We start from the raw sequence: 14,860 nt of genomic DNA, 5'->3' as shown, positions 1-14,860 counted from the left end.
AAAAGAGGAGCTGCTTTACATGTCTTTATTTTTCCTTTTGTGTTTTCATAGGGATGGCAGAATCCACCTCAGGCTGGAGCCACACCTTTGCAGTCCCTCAAAGCAAGAAATGGTAAGTCACGCACATGATATAAACTACAAAATGTTAAGATTTATTCTTCTCTGTCGTCATAATCGCTAATACATTAGAAAACAATGTGGATGTGATTATTAATATGTGGCCTGAATATTATAATTAAAATACTTGTTGGGAACTTGCTGTCTATGGTTTGTTGTGAAGGTACTCATTGTGATGTAATGAGGAACTACTCAATAACTGTGCTTAATGACTTTACTGCCAAACGCTACACAAGTCTAAAAACAACCACAAAATGCTGACTGTGAATAAAACTGAACAAAACCAGTGGTGATGTAACACACAAAGTGCTTTGTGTATTAGTGAGCAGATGTTTTTAAAAGCAAAACTGTTGACTGTAGCTACATGTATGTAAGTTTTTTACTTTTGTGGCTCTTAACTTTAACTGCGACAACAGAAAAGATCCGGCCCCAATATGGCCACAGGTCTGGGACATTACAGTAGAAACACTTGGAGGGCTCACAGACTGTTGTGATTGTTTGGAGGATGTGCCTTTATCCTGCCACTTGATATGAAGAATTCCTGGGTGTTTTTGGTTACACACATTGCAATCCGATTGACTCCTACAGAGAGATCATCAGTTTCACCTGTACCTCAAGTTCTATTAAGTAATTTTTCAAGTGAACCTAGATATGTTTCACCTTCCCAAAAGTTTTTTTTCCAGACAGACTTTTTCTTCATTTTAGTGGTCTTCAAATATGAAAGGCAGAGTGATTTTGGCAAAAACTTGAAAATGGGGGGGAAAAAAATGAACTGTGCCATTTGCAATAAAAATTTCATAAAATAATTCTCTTGTATCTAATGTTAATGGTTCAAAGAATGTCAGGCTGAATGGTCGGCCCCCACACATTTTCACCTTACCAAATCTGGCCCTCTTTGCAAAAAGTTTGGACACCCTTGCATTAAACGAGTTTTGGATTCAGAGACGTTGAAATATTTGTAACCTGGTGGACGTGCGCGGGCTGGACCATATAAATAAAATAAACACTTAAACCTCGTTCTATTAAACGACATTGTGGGTACTTTAGTAACAAGAATGAATGCTAATAGAGGCACAAACTGGGCCAGTTCTAACCTAGCTAACAACAAACACAAGCCAGTTTAGTGCTGCATCATTTAGCCGTTAGCATTTCGGCAAAATTAGCGAGCATTTAAGGATGGAGAAAGATGGCGATTTGAAATTTTACGCAAGTTTCATGGAATCACACCAAAACTGTAGGCATGCTGAAAGCACTGTATGAAGTCAGTTTAAACTCTGCCTAACATACCCCATTCTAAGATCACCCATATTATTGGCAAAAAAAGTTTTGTTTTATCCTGATATGAAACAATACATTATTTTACAATAAGTAAGGTTTCTCAATAGACTGTGGTTAAATATTTAAAAAGCAATCAATTTAGTTTGTCAAAAAATTTGAAGGTAATAATGAGTCTGGAATTGAATTCAGAAAAATCTATGTAAGTAATATAATATATGTATATATATTAAATATATATTTTAGTTAGACCTGTAGCAAACACTGCTGTGCACTGTAAGCATTACTGCTGTAGCTACAGTTGCTCATCATCTTATAATTGGCTAATGTTGATTTGAACAAAAACCTTATTTAAATAAATTGCATTCTATGTGGCATTAACAAGCTCTTAAAAGTCTTAAATTTAAGTTGAAGAACACTGTAGACAGCCTATCCTGTAAGGGGAGTCAGCTTATCATGTATCTTCACTCACAAAATTCTGCCTTCTCAATCAGCCCACTTAAAACTGCTCTCACAGATCAACAGGAAAAATATCTATACATACATATAATTCACAAGGTATATTGACAAGCAAGTCTAAGATTCTCTTTGTATGTCCTAGACATGCATCACATGTTTATTGTGAATTGGCCTCTTCAGTTTGTCATATAATCAATAACCTTCTCTCTCTATTTAAGATTAATTGTGATGTGGATGTGACACATTTTAATGGCATAGTAATGTATTTAGTTCACGCCTATGTCAGAATGGCTTTCATAACTGCATGCATGATGAAACATATTATCTTGTAAAACATTAAAATACTCCCAGCCATGGTAACAGTACAATACAGCAAGATAAAGAGAAAACTTCATATTCAGAGACCTAGTGGCATTCAGGTTATTTCTACAAGAAGGAGGAAATGGCTATTAAGTCACCGCTTCCAAAGACACAGCAGTTCTCTTTAAGAGACTGTGATTTTTATTCTTGAAAAACATTTGGTTGAAATTTGTTTCAACAGCTTAATGTGTTTGTGCAAAGTAGTCATAAAAAACTGTTAGTAATGTATATATTTACTTATGACATTACACTGACGGATAATATGAAGTCAATCTCATTGCTTAATTGACATTTTAAATCAAATGTCACATAATAGCCAGTAAATAAAAATTGCCTCAATTTCCTTTTTGTATAGTAGCAAGTTTTTTGGTGAGCTTGCACTCACTTCTGGCTTCCCTGACTACAGATAATATCCTCTACACTGAAGAGGAAGGCAGCAGGTATGACTCAGTCTGCAGAGATGGAGCTTCAGCGTCCTCATAGGACTACACACACCAAGGAGAAAACTCCTGTTATAGGTGAGATAAGGATCCTGTCATTCAAAACGGAACCAGTTCGCTGTAAAAAGACTGAACTATCTTTGGCCAGAGGAATAATCTGTTTTCCCAAGTCACCAGGTCGGCCACCACAACCAAACTGTACAAACTGTAATTGACTGTCCAACAAGTCAAACTACCATAAACAAACAAGGACACCTTGAAAAGAATGCTTTGCAAACTGTAGAAGAATATCCCCTGAACAAAAAACGAATTGCACTAAAAGGGGACCTGGGGGACCCATAATTTACACTCCAACGAAGGACCCTGCTTTTTTGTTAAAAACATCATGAAACTTGCAAAAAGAAGACGAGGACACACTAAAAACAAATCGTTATGGACTGAGAAGAAATTCTCCTGAAAAACAAAATGAAGTGCACCACAAAAACACAAAAACAATACCTTACATCCCGGTTAGGGACACACCTATATTACCAACATGAGCATGTCAGCAAAAAGAGGACGATGACACCCTAAAAACTGCACTGCACAAAGTGGAGAAGAGTTGAAAAATGAACGAGAGAGCCTGAGCTGGAATGATGGTGACCATAAACAAGTCAAAAAGGAGGAGGCAGCAGAACCTCAGATGCATGAAATGCCAGGTAACAAAGTGTGGGAATCAGTAATTTGTGGGCCTTGAGGCATTTGTTAAAGAAGAGACTGAGCCACGCTTAACTGGACACTAAACACGCAACACTACAAGTGGAAGCAGTCGAATGCAGTAAGAGTTTTTTTTAAGCTTGCTTTTTATGCATTAGAATATTAATTTCTTGCTCAATCCAGAACAGATTTGTTTTAAGTATTCAATTTTTGTTAACAGTTTTGATTGATTACTGAACCATACAAGGATTTCGTCTTTGTTTAAAAAAAAAAAAAAAAAAAAAAAAAAAAATCCTGAATAGTAACACTGGTAACTAAATTTAAAAAAATTTACAATTACCTCACTGTCCTTTTGTTAATGAAAGCCGAGCTGATATATTTGCTTCTGTAGCAAACAATCAATCTTTGCATAGTTAAAACTATAAAGTTTCAGGTATATATGCTGCAAGGCATACGCAGTAGTCTCCTGCCAACCTTGCATGAAACCAGATTGAATTCATACACTGTTGGACACCATCAACACCTAGTCAGTACCTTTTTTTAAAAAAAAAAAAGAGAGAAAAAAAAGTCCCTATCCACAGCTGTTGTTTCACTACAACAATTACGCAAGACCTCATTTAAATCTGTTTGAGATGTTGGATTTGGTGTTGAATTGAAAAGTGCAATGTTGTTTTTGCAGTGGAGATTCAACGTGTACTGTGTGGACAGCTGGTGATTTGATTTCTTTTCTGGTGATATGCTCAACTTTTGAAAAGTTGTTTGACAAAGAAGACTCAAATTTACTGTTGCAACAGCAGGGTCATGGGCCCTTGGTCATTTAACTGCTATTGACCCAAAAAACATTTTTTCCCGCATCATTGTTGCAGTGTTTAAAAGACTAACAAAAAATACATCATAGAGGAGAAAACTACTATATCCCCTGTACTGTTGCACTGTATTACAAATCAGAACTGAATTACTGACATTTTTTTTCAGTGTTTAAGCTCCTCATCATGATCTATACCAGAACTGATCTTTTGATACAAGTTTTTCTGTTTGGCGACCACTGTGCTTTCACTTGCAAGTCACTGACCTTGCTGCTGACAGTCATATCAATATGCATAATCATATGAAATAATAAGAACACGCTGTGTGCAATTCTAAGAATAAAACTGTATATTTCTGTGCAGTTTAGATTGTCTGCTGGGTAAAGGATCTTTGGCAAGATCTATATTGGTGGGGGATGTCTTCTCCACCTGGTCTTTTACCACACATTTTATTGAATTATTGCCCACTTTTTAAATATTGTCAATACCACTAGATACCAAGTTATTCAGTTTTGTACTCTTTTTCTCTCTCCATCACTGTCACTGCAGGGCACTCCAAGGTTTCACCCTTGTCTGACTGCACTGTCTCCTTCACTGAGCCTGGCATCCTGCAGCAGCATTTCAGGTATCATCACTGAAATGAGCACAATGGTGTAGTTAGGCAAGTGTCCTCTAGATATCAGTCCTCAAAGTACTCTCAAGTACTTAAGTCTCCTCAGACTTTAATGTAGCTCACAGACCATAAGAAACTCCCCCGCAAAGGAAATTTCACACATGTCCAGTCTGTGTACGCAGCTTTGATTACCTGAAGAACCTGAGGAATTCTTGGGGACAGGGGCTTCATATGAATATACACTCAAGATTCCAGCCGCATGGGTGTGATGTATGCAAGAAAAAAATCTCTGAGATCAGCCCCCTGCATAAACACATTTGCATGCACACAGCTGAGAAACCTTACACCTGCTCTGAATGTGGGAAAGCCTTTGCATTCAAGGTATCTTTAAGCAAACACAAACAGAACCATTTGCAATCTGGGGAAGGCTTTAGTCGTACAGGATGTGGTAAGAGCAAGAATAGATAAAAAATATCACCAGATGATCCATCAAAAAATGAACCAGTGTGCTGAATGAGAAGCCAGCTTGCAGGAACGGAAGGTACATGCACAACGACATACTGGAGAAAAGCCTTACCACTGCAAGGTGTGCAACAAGAAATTCAGAAGCTGGGATCACTTGTACAACCACCTTGGAGTCCACCTCAAGTTTAAGAGACCCCAGGAAAACCCTTTGTGTGCACAGTTTGTAATCTGAGATTCATCTGTAAATAGTTACTAAACACACACGTGTGATCCACCCTGATGGGCGTCCATATAAGTTTGAGACTTGAAGTATAGCCTAAATGTTCGCAAGAAGATCTGTTTAGGGAAGAGGCCATGTTGTTGCATTTATTGTGATGGTACTTTCAATATGCAGTGAACACCTGAAGATTGATCTTCTTTATTCTGAAAATTGCCAGTTATGTACTTGTCAAATCAGTCTGAGTGTATCTACAAAAAGATAAATAACAGCCTAGCATAAGTCTCAAAGATCTGTTTTGCCAGGAAGAAGTTTGGCATGGTTTAGTAGTACACAAAAACACTATTAAAAAAACAAAACAAACATGAATTTTCCACATGATAAGAAACCCTAGGGGACTTAAGAAATATCTTAAAAGAAATGCTTTAAAAAAAATCCAAAACTAAATACATGACAAACCTCTAAGAGGAGGAAAACAGGATTTTTTTTTAAATTAAATTTACAAAAAACAATAGTGGAAAGATGATAAATTGCTTTTTTAGTATTTTAGATTACCTTTGAAATGCTTTGTATATTTTTTGTTATGTCCCAATGTATTTGTATTGTATTTTATTTCCTGTTTGGATCGGAATATATATCTGCCTCTGCAGGGCAGCCATCAGAGGAAAATCTTGCTCACACATTTATTTACACCCAGGATATGCATCACTAGGACAAGGGCCACAACCAAACCTGTCTCAGTCAATTCAGTGGGAATTGGTCTATTATTTTTATGTCCGCAATTACGAGGACAGAGCAGTAACTACGACTCCAGCACAGATAACAAAGATATATTTAGGAGTAAATAATATTGACTGTACCTTTGTTTAAAGCTGGAATCAATACTTCTTAAAGCGTGTCCATTTTTCATTTAGCCGCGTCATGTCTGTGCGGAGGAGGGGCAGAGAGATGAATGGGTGGATCCTCTAATTCCCCCTGTTGCAGTTATCATAATTGTTGAACAACCACAGTTTTTAAAGATCTGGTTCGAGGAGAGGCAGGCCACACAAAGAAAGTTAATAGATTTGGAAAATTGAGATAGATTGCACAGCAGCCGTTTTTGGAATGTTCCATCGGCGTGGCAGGCAGATGGACAAATATGATCCAGGAATAGGGGTGGGGGGGTGGGGGGGGTGGGATTGGGGAAAGGGGGGCAGCACGGCAGCAGAGACTGCATCCTGACATATAAAAGTGTAACTGTTTACCCTCTCCATGCAGTGTGTTTGTATCTCATCGTCTGGTGAGTGATAACCGGGTACATCACAGTTTGAGGCCCGCATCAGCTTCAGAGCAGATGAGTCGGCCAGTGAATTCTCTGTGAAAGGCCGCAGTGAAACAGCAGTAGTTCCTCTCTTGAGGCACCAGGGGGAAATGGATAGCTGTGGAAAGGATGCTTCAGGGAATAGGCGAGCTCAGGAAATGTCTCTAACTCAGAAGTTCGGGCCATTTGTTAGAACTATGGTATGGAATAAGCTTGTGGTCAGCATTGCATATAGAAAAGATTTTTTTTTTATGTCTCATTGTAAAGCAAGCCCATACCTCCTCCTCCATCATAAACAGTGTTGTTTCAGCCGATAGTGCTCCCTGTATAAGACCTCTGACCCTGTCATTTGTCTGCTGAAGATGGCTTTTAGAACCCCTAAAGGATATTTTACAGCAGTGATTTATCCAGAGGGGCCTACATTTGTTTCCATCCGTTTTGATATCGGTCATTGTTTTCACATTTGATGCATTCAGGCTTTTCTCTGCTCCTCAGAAGTCTTTCCCATATCCAATTTTCACCTTTCCCATGTCCAATTTTCCCTAATATTCAGATGATTATGGCGTGATGCTTTCCTTCCCTCCTTTCAGCATTCTAGTCTTTTCCTTTCCTGCTCCTATTTTCCCCTGATTCCCTTTCCCTCTCCTCTTTAGATTCTGACATACGGCTTCATGATATGAATGTTTACAGTGACATTATGTTTAATCAGCACAGATATAGCTACACTAATAATGGCTGAGATTCCATTGCAAATCATGCACAAAACAAAACATGAAGCCTTACATTATTATATAGTCTTCCCTATCCCAAAGCCAAATGGCAAAAACCTTTCCAATCTGTCCCCCTTGACAGACAGTTGGTAGTGTTTTAGGTTAGAGTCTGAGAATTAAATTACCCCATATTGAATCTTATAAAAGTCCAGTTGAGGGGATTTTCTTTTTGTGATGTACTTTGAGCTATCCAATTTTCCTTGTATTTACTGTCTATATTTTTGTCAATTTGGCAGAGGAACATATTGTGTGCGTTGGCGCTGGGTGTCACTGGTGTCGTCACGCTACAGTGGTTTTGGTGTTGGCTGGCCTCTGAGGTCAGTGTGTGGGAAGAGATGGTGGCTCTGCAGGGCTTTGCGGCAGCTCTTGGCCTGTCCCTTTGGGCTCCGACAGGCCCACATCCACTCCTCTCATTCATGAAGGGGTCAACACACGGGTCAAAACACACCGTTTGACTCCCCGCAACACACTGGTGTGTGTGGGCGTAGATGAAACCCGGTATTTTGTGGGCCTTTGGTTAGCTGCAGCTGGTAGCGGCTTTTACTTCTCTCCCTCTCAAGTCCAAATGTGCCTAAAAGCATGGCTCACACAAAGGAAGCAGGGAGAAAACGCCATTAAATTGTGTTGCATTGAGTGCTGAGAGTGGGCTGCCGAGTTACACATAAAGGGCTGGAAAGACACTGTTTATTCCCTATTAGTATCACCACATTGACAGGTTGGTCAAGAGGTAAGGAAGACTTCTCTCTCCCTCAACCACATCTAATGCTAGCACTGAGAAACTATGCTTGTCCACACTAATATGTTCCCAACCAAGCCAGCTGCTGTCGTGGTGACTGCCAGAGTGGATCTCTTGACCACGGCCTCCCTCCTCCTCTCATTTCACTGTAACCTCTTGCTCTCTCTGTCTCTTTAGTGGAGGGATAGAGATGTGGAGGGCGAGAGAGACTGACAGTGTGCGCTCCCCTGCTCAGTAAATATGAACTGCACCCAGCAGACAGACTCATTCATCACAGGGGAAGAGGGGGAAGCGGGGGTAGAGAGGCAAGGTGGAGGGGATACAGAAAGGACTAAGAGAAATGTCCAAAAGACAGAGAGAAAGAGGGAGGAAGAGGAGGAAGAAGGGAGGTGGGAGGAATAGGAAGCAGATGGAAAGAAGATGAAAGAAAGGAAAGTGTTGTGGATGAAATGAGTGGGAGAAAGAGATAACAGGCTGAGAAGGGGGAGAGACTCCTGGATGATTGAAGGATAAATACAGGATAGCGGATGTGCATGGAGAGGAGAAACCTCAAACATGGAAAAACTGATGAAATATGGGAGGACATTTTATCACCAAGAGATCTCGTGTTGTGATCGCTGCCTTTAAGCATCTTGTAATGAGAGCAACATTAGTTTTGCTGCCCTCAAGTCGGGAAGCTCACGTCGCACTCAGACTTGTTGCTTTTCACATTTTGACCTTGAATATGCTCTCTAGAATATGTGCTTGGATCTGGAGGTCATGTTGCTTCGTTGTGAATTCAATTTCTTTCAGTTTAAGTGCCAGTTACGCATGAGGTGAGAAAATGTAATAGTTGTCGAAGCTTAAATTTTCATTAAATGCTATGTTATTAGAGCAGAATGCTGGCAGTAATCTGTATTTGTTGTTTACCAGTGTGTGTGGCTGTAAGCCCAAAGCCCCATTAGTTCCTGCTAAAGACAAAAAATGTTAAGTCTTCATGAATATTTGCTTTTTTGAAGACTAAATAGTTTTGTAAAACAGCTGAGCACTGTCAGTATTAGCAAACAATACTCATACTTAAACAGAGGTAAAAAGGGTATTTGTTAGGGACTGTTTTTATCAGCCGCATATATGATACTTTACTGAGTATTTATGGCACCAAGCTTGTGTATGTGGGATAGACTGATAATAAACTACAGTCTCCATGTCAATATAATGAGGAACATGGAACAGGGTGGCTCACGGATTGGTACAACAATGGAGCACTGTAGCACTGAGGAATAATCTATATCAGGCAATAACTGGGATAAATTCATTGTTGATTGGAAATAAAAATATGGAATACTACCAAAGTAGTGCGTTTAAATATGTCATAAACAAAAACGCTGTACACTTTATTCGGGAGAAATGTAAACATTTTCAAAACAAAACTACTAATTTCAGCCAAGTACCGCAGAGAACATGCATATCATTTGCAATAAAATAAAGCGCTAATGTTCTGTTATGTCTGAGCCCCATTGTTGTTATATTTTACAGATTTCCAAAAAAATATCTGAATTGTTTTAAAGGAGCAGGTCAGTTTAAACCCCATATTTGAAGCATTTGAAAGTTTCTGGCTTGGGAATCTCCAAGTGGCAAAATTGAAGCTGCAGCCCAGAGCAATGCACAAGATGTATTTTCTTATTGAGATATGTGTAGTATTTAGTTTGCATTGATTATTGGCTCCCTTATCAATTTAGCTTTTTTTGAGTCTTAATTGAAGAGATTCATCACAAAGATGAAGACTAGAATTGCAGCTTAAATTTAGCTATTACCTACTGTAGATATTTTTAGTTCGGTTACAGCTGTCTATCAAATTTACTTTTATTTTACTGACAAAACTAAAAGTTATTTCCACTGAAGTTCCAAATGCACACCACAACAAATGCAAGGAGACAAAAACAACGGCAAAATATTTCTTGAATATCCCAGAGTCCTGTGCCCTTTCCGGTCCATGTCCTCAATTTCCAACAACTTCCCCCTCTTCACTCCCACCAAAACCACCTCCTCTCCATCTTTTTCCACTCTGCAGAAAGACAGGAGAGAGGGAAGATGATGTGTGACAGATGCCATATTTCGACTTTCTGTCAGGGAGATTAATATTGACACAGTGTGTTTCTTACCAGGGGCTTGTTGACTGTGTGTGTTGGGCTTTGATTTCATTATCCTCTGCTCAGCCACTTTTTTCTTAAGAATCAGACAATAACAGATGTGGCGACTGAAATAGAGACACTGATATTGGAGGGGCTGAGTGAACAAGTCATATTGCCGGGTGGGATGGCCATCAGTCCTCTTTGCTGTGGAACTGTAAACCCCCCCAAGGATACCTAGAACACAGAGACCCTTCAATTTTATCAACCTCTTCAGCTCGACGGTAGCATGGGCCGCAAGCTGCAGTACATAGTGTCGTAGTTGTTTCCACACACATCTATATGGAAATATGTTTTAGTTAGAGTTTAGCGATATATCATTGTTATATTGTGGAAAGTACATTTACACAAGTACAATTAAAGGGTATTTGTACTTGGATTTAATTTTTGCTTCAAGAGTTATACTTCACTACATTTTAGAGGAAAGTTTTGCACTTATAACTCCAGTATATTTATTTGACAGATATTCTTATTAATTACTTTGTGTATTAAGACTTATTTGAACACATAAAATATAATGTAATACAATAAATATATAGCCAGATTGATACTGGATTTACAAGGTTTATATTGATATTTAAATTTTTTAAAAAACTGATTACGATATATCTGCCAGTAGTGTTTTTTAAAACGTAAACAAGCATTTGAAAACAAGCTATTCAAATTTATTTAAGCATACTATAAAGATGTGTACTCAGCTGATTATTTTATAATTAAAAATACAGTTGTCAGTGCTCTGGTGGACAAACTATGTAATGGCATCACTGTTTCTAAATTTTCTCAACATATCTTTGGCAAAACTCAGTTGCAGTGTGTGGTCATTCGACATATACGCTGTTATGGTTCTATAATAAGCTAATGTCAGATGATATATCAAGCTCTGATATGATATAGCTAAAATGAACTCTACTTAAACCAGGTACAACATTAAAAAGCTGTTTATACATCATTCATACATCGGTAATTAGGAATGCATGCTATATCAGTGACTGATATATTATTGCCCAGTAAATGAGAAAATGTAATTATTGTTGTTCCAATAATGAAATTTCCACTGATAATTACATCTAATAATGTACAGCTGTGGACTTGGGGATGTCACCATTAAACACAATTCTGAGAGGGGATCGTATTTTTTTTTTTTTTTTTTTTTAAAGCTTTGTTTTGCAGTTATCAAATCTATTTTAACAGTGATGAATCTGTAAATGTCCATGCTTCTTGTGGCAAATAACTGGTCTATCTAAAAGTTGAGCCTCTGTTGTCCTCACATTTTTACAGTTGCAGTATTATAAGTTATTGTATAGATGTCACATTACAACAAACAGATCAGTGTATCTCTCTCGGGTATAATAATCCAGACATGTAATATATAAGAATATAGCACTGACGGGAGTAATCCTGCCTGCATAATGAGTGCTTTTACGTGTGATACTTTAAGTTAATTATGTAGTTACTCAAGTAAAAGTTTGGATGCTACCTGTGCAAAGTGGTTGTGCGTCTTTTTCTAAAGGATCTTAATAATTCTCCCATTAGCCTAGTCTCCTATCTCCATTGGTGTTTTGGTCATTGTAATGTTTTGATATACTGTAATTATATATACTGTTGACTTTCGTGGTCTTAAAGCTTGCTTTATATTTAACTGATGCAATTTTCTGAATTTGTTAGACTAACTCGGTGAGATATGATATTGTCAAATATCAAAATACTGCCATGTTTTCAATATTAGGTATTCTGTTGTAATCTGCCCAGCCCAGATTGTGAAGGATGTATCATGCATGGTTTGGAATTGGAGAGGAAACTGGTTGTGCTGAACGGAGCAGAGCCCAGGTTTCAGGATTTATTCCTTAGTCAGATCTACCTAAATGCTCATATGTTGTATGATCCTCCCTTCCTTCTTCCTTTCATTGTCTTTTCATGCCTGCTATAGGGCTGTAAATTGACTCAGATTTGGCAGAGCGTAATAAAATCAAATTGATTCAAATGTAATTCCTTTGTTGATTTGAGAAATCTACAAGTGGCTTCATGTCTCCGGGCCAAAGCTCACTGGCCTTCATCTCCAACTTGTAAGCCTCTGAGAACTTTCTGACGCTTATCGAAGCATTTCTGGGGTGGATACAAGAGATGGATCCTACAGCTTCCTGATTTTGTAATTTCAAAGCGTGGGGCTTGCTGTTAGTGGGAGAATAAAATCAATAGGCCTCTGTGGAGAGGAGTAAATATAGGCTTGTAGTCCTATGATATGAGAGAGAGGATCCGAAACAGGAAACACAGAGGAAGGAGGAGGAAATGCGGAGGAGCAAAGCAGCTTCAGCGAATAAACAAATAGAAAGCAAAGCAGGAGAGATAATGCAAGAAGGAGACAAGAGACCGATGGGGGAAACAGTTGTCGCCAGAGACTTTTATTGACTTTCCACCGCCCCCCACCCCTCCTCTGTCCACGTGACTCCCAGATAAATTCACACAGAGAGAGGGAGAAGGGTAGTGAGGGGAGAGAGAGAGAAATGAGAAAATAAATTACTCTGGAAAGATATGACGATAGGCTACACGCGGCTTTAAATCTAAAAGGGAATTCGCGACACACTCGACCAATTTGTCACTGTGCTTTTTGCCTCTTTTCATTTCTTTTTTGGTACTTTCCCCCCTATTATTTTTCACCCCCTCAATACCCCGATGCCCCTAATTTACCCCACTTTTCTCTTGTATGCCTGTCCAATTCTTCTTCACTCCATGTTTTCCAAATCTATTCTTCAGGATCTACACATTGTGGAGGTGTCCTGGTGTTGTCATATAGCCAGGATCTTTCTTTCTGTCTCGTTCTTTCTATCCTACCTGTCATAAAAAGGTGTCTCCTCCACACCCAACTCTTTATGCGTCTGTTTGTAATTTATGACAAATCCATAAATCCATCCACCTCATCCTTCAATAGGTTTCCCTTCATCTGTAACTACAATCAGATCTGTGCCTCCTCCTCTTCCTCTGCAAACATGGGTCTATCAAAATCTGAGAGAAAGGAGGAAATGAGATGCATCGTAAAAAAAAAAAAAAAGAAAGAAAGAAAAAAGAATGAGCGGGCACACGATAAAGGATGGCTGGAAAAGAGGTGGAAGAATGGAATGGAGAAGAGAAAAGAAAGAAAACGCAGACTTAAAGTATACCCCCCTCTCTTTTATTTAATTTAGACGCCAGGCGAAAATCGATCCTGCCATTCGATACGCAATCCGAATCAAGGCGAATTAAGCGGGCGGAAATTAACTCTGAAAATATTTTTGATGGAGTGGCTTGTAGTCTCTCGGCCAAATGGACTGCAAAGTGGAACAAATGACAGGGGCCTAGTGGTGGAGACAGCGCCGCTCCATCTTCCATTAGGCCATAATGGGATAGGTCCAGCCCCCTAGCTCGACTCGGCTGCATTAATCAAAACAGCCGCTATATGAAGATTTATGGTTCTCCACTCCAGCGAAGCCGGAGCCGGAGCCAGTTCTCGCTGTGTATGTTTGAAGGAGGGGGTCGGGAGTCTCTCTCCCTCCCTCCCTCCCTCTCTCTCCCTCTCCCTTTCGCTCCCTTCTCTCGCCCCCTCTCTCCATCCATCCTATGGTCTTTGCCCCTACCTGTGGGCCTATACACATCATGCGTGTCTCGCCTTTACGCACACACGCACCTTTAATCCAGAGACTTTAATCGCATCTTGTCATTTTTTGTCAACAGGCGTGTCAAGCCCTGATTCCTTTGTTGACTGGGTAATATATCTGTAATAGGCGGTTTATATGGATATGAGCATGGTACTTAATCAAACATTATGTAAAGTGATGTGATAGGAAATAAGGAAGGCTCTATGACCTTCAGATCGCATAAGATCAACCATAAACAAAAAGTCAGACGTTTAGAAATGCACAACGTTTTCTCCCTTAAAAGTGCTATGTGTTTATCCATTTGATGACTCATAAATTTAAAATCTTAATCAACTCATATCCAGATAAAAATCTTGTGGGTTTGCCCTCCACACAACCCTCATTTGATGTTTTTGATTTGTTGTTTTCTGGTTTTCCAGTGTTTTGGGGGGCTTTCCCAAGTAGCTTCTCCTTTTTGAATCCCCTACCTGTATGGTTTGCCTGTTGTCACCTCTTACCCGTCCAACATAACAAACAGCAGACAAACAAAATGGGCATCCTCTGGCGTTCAGTAGTGAGAGTTTAGATTACAGCCCGTATTGCTGCAGCTCCTCTCTCTATGGCAGCCTATTAGGAGTGTATAGCCCAGTGAGCAGGCCACTGCTGTGACGAGCCAAAGGGACAGACAGGGGGAGACAGTGTGACGGAGAAGAGTGTGGCGGCTCAAGTAGATTGCAGCTGGGATCCATCCAAAAAACTTCAGCCAAGTTTTGATGAGATGAGACTGATCGGACCCACCGCTGAGAGACCCTGTTTTACTTTCTTTTTCA

Source organism: Seriola aureovittata, chromosome 7 (assembly GCF_021018895.1).
Source record: "Seriola aureovittata isolate HTS-2021-v1 ecotype China chromosome 7, ASM2101889v1, whole genome shotgun sequence".
Classification (NCBI taxonomy): Eukaryota; Metazoa; Chordata; class Actinopteri; order Carangiformes; family Carangidae; genus Seriola; species Seriola aureovittata.
The sequence above is the reverse complement of the archived record's forward strand: the minus strand, read 5'-3'. Positions refer to the sequence as shown.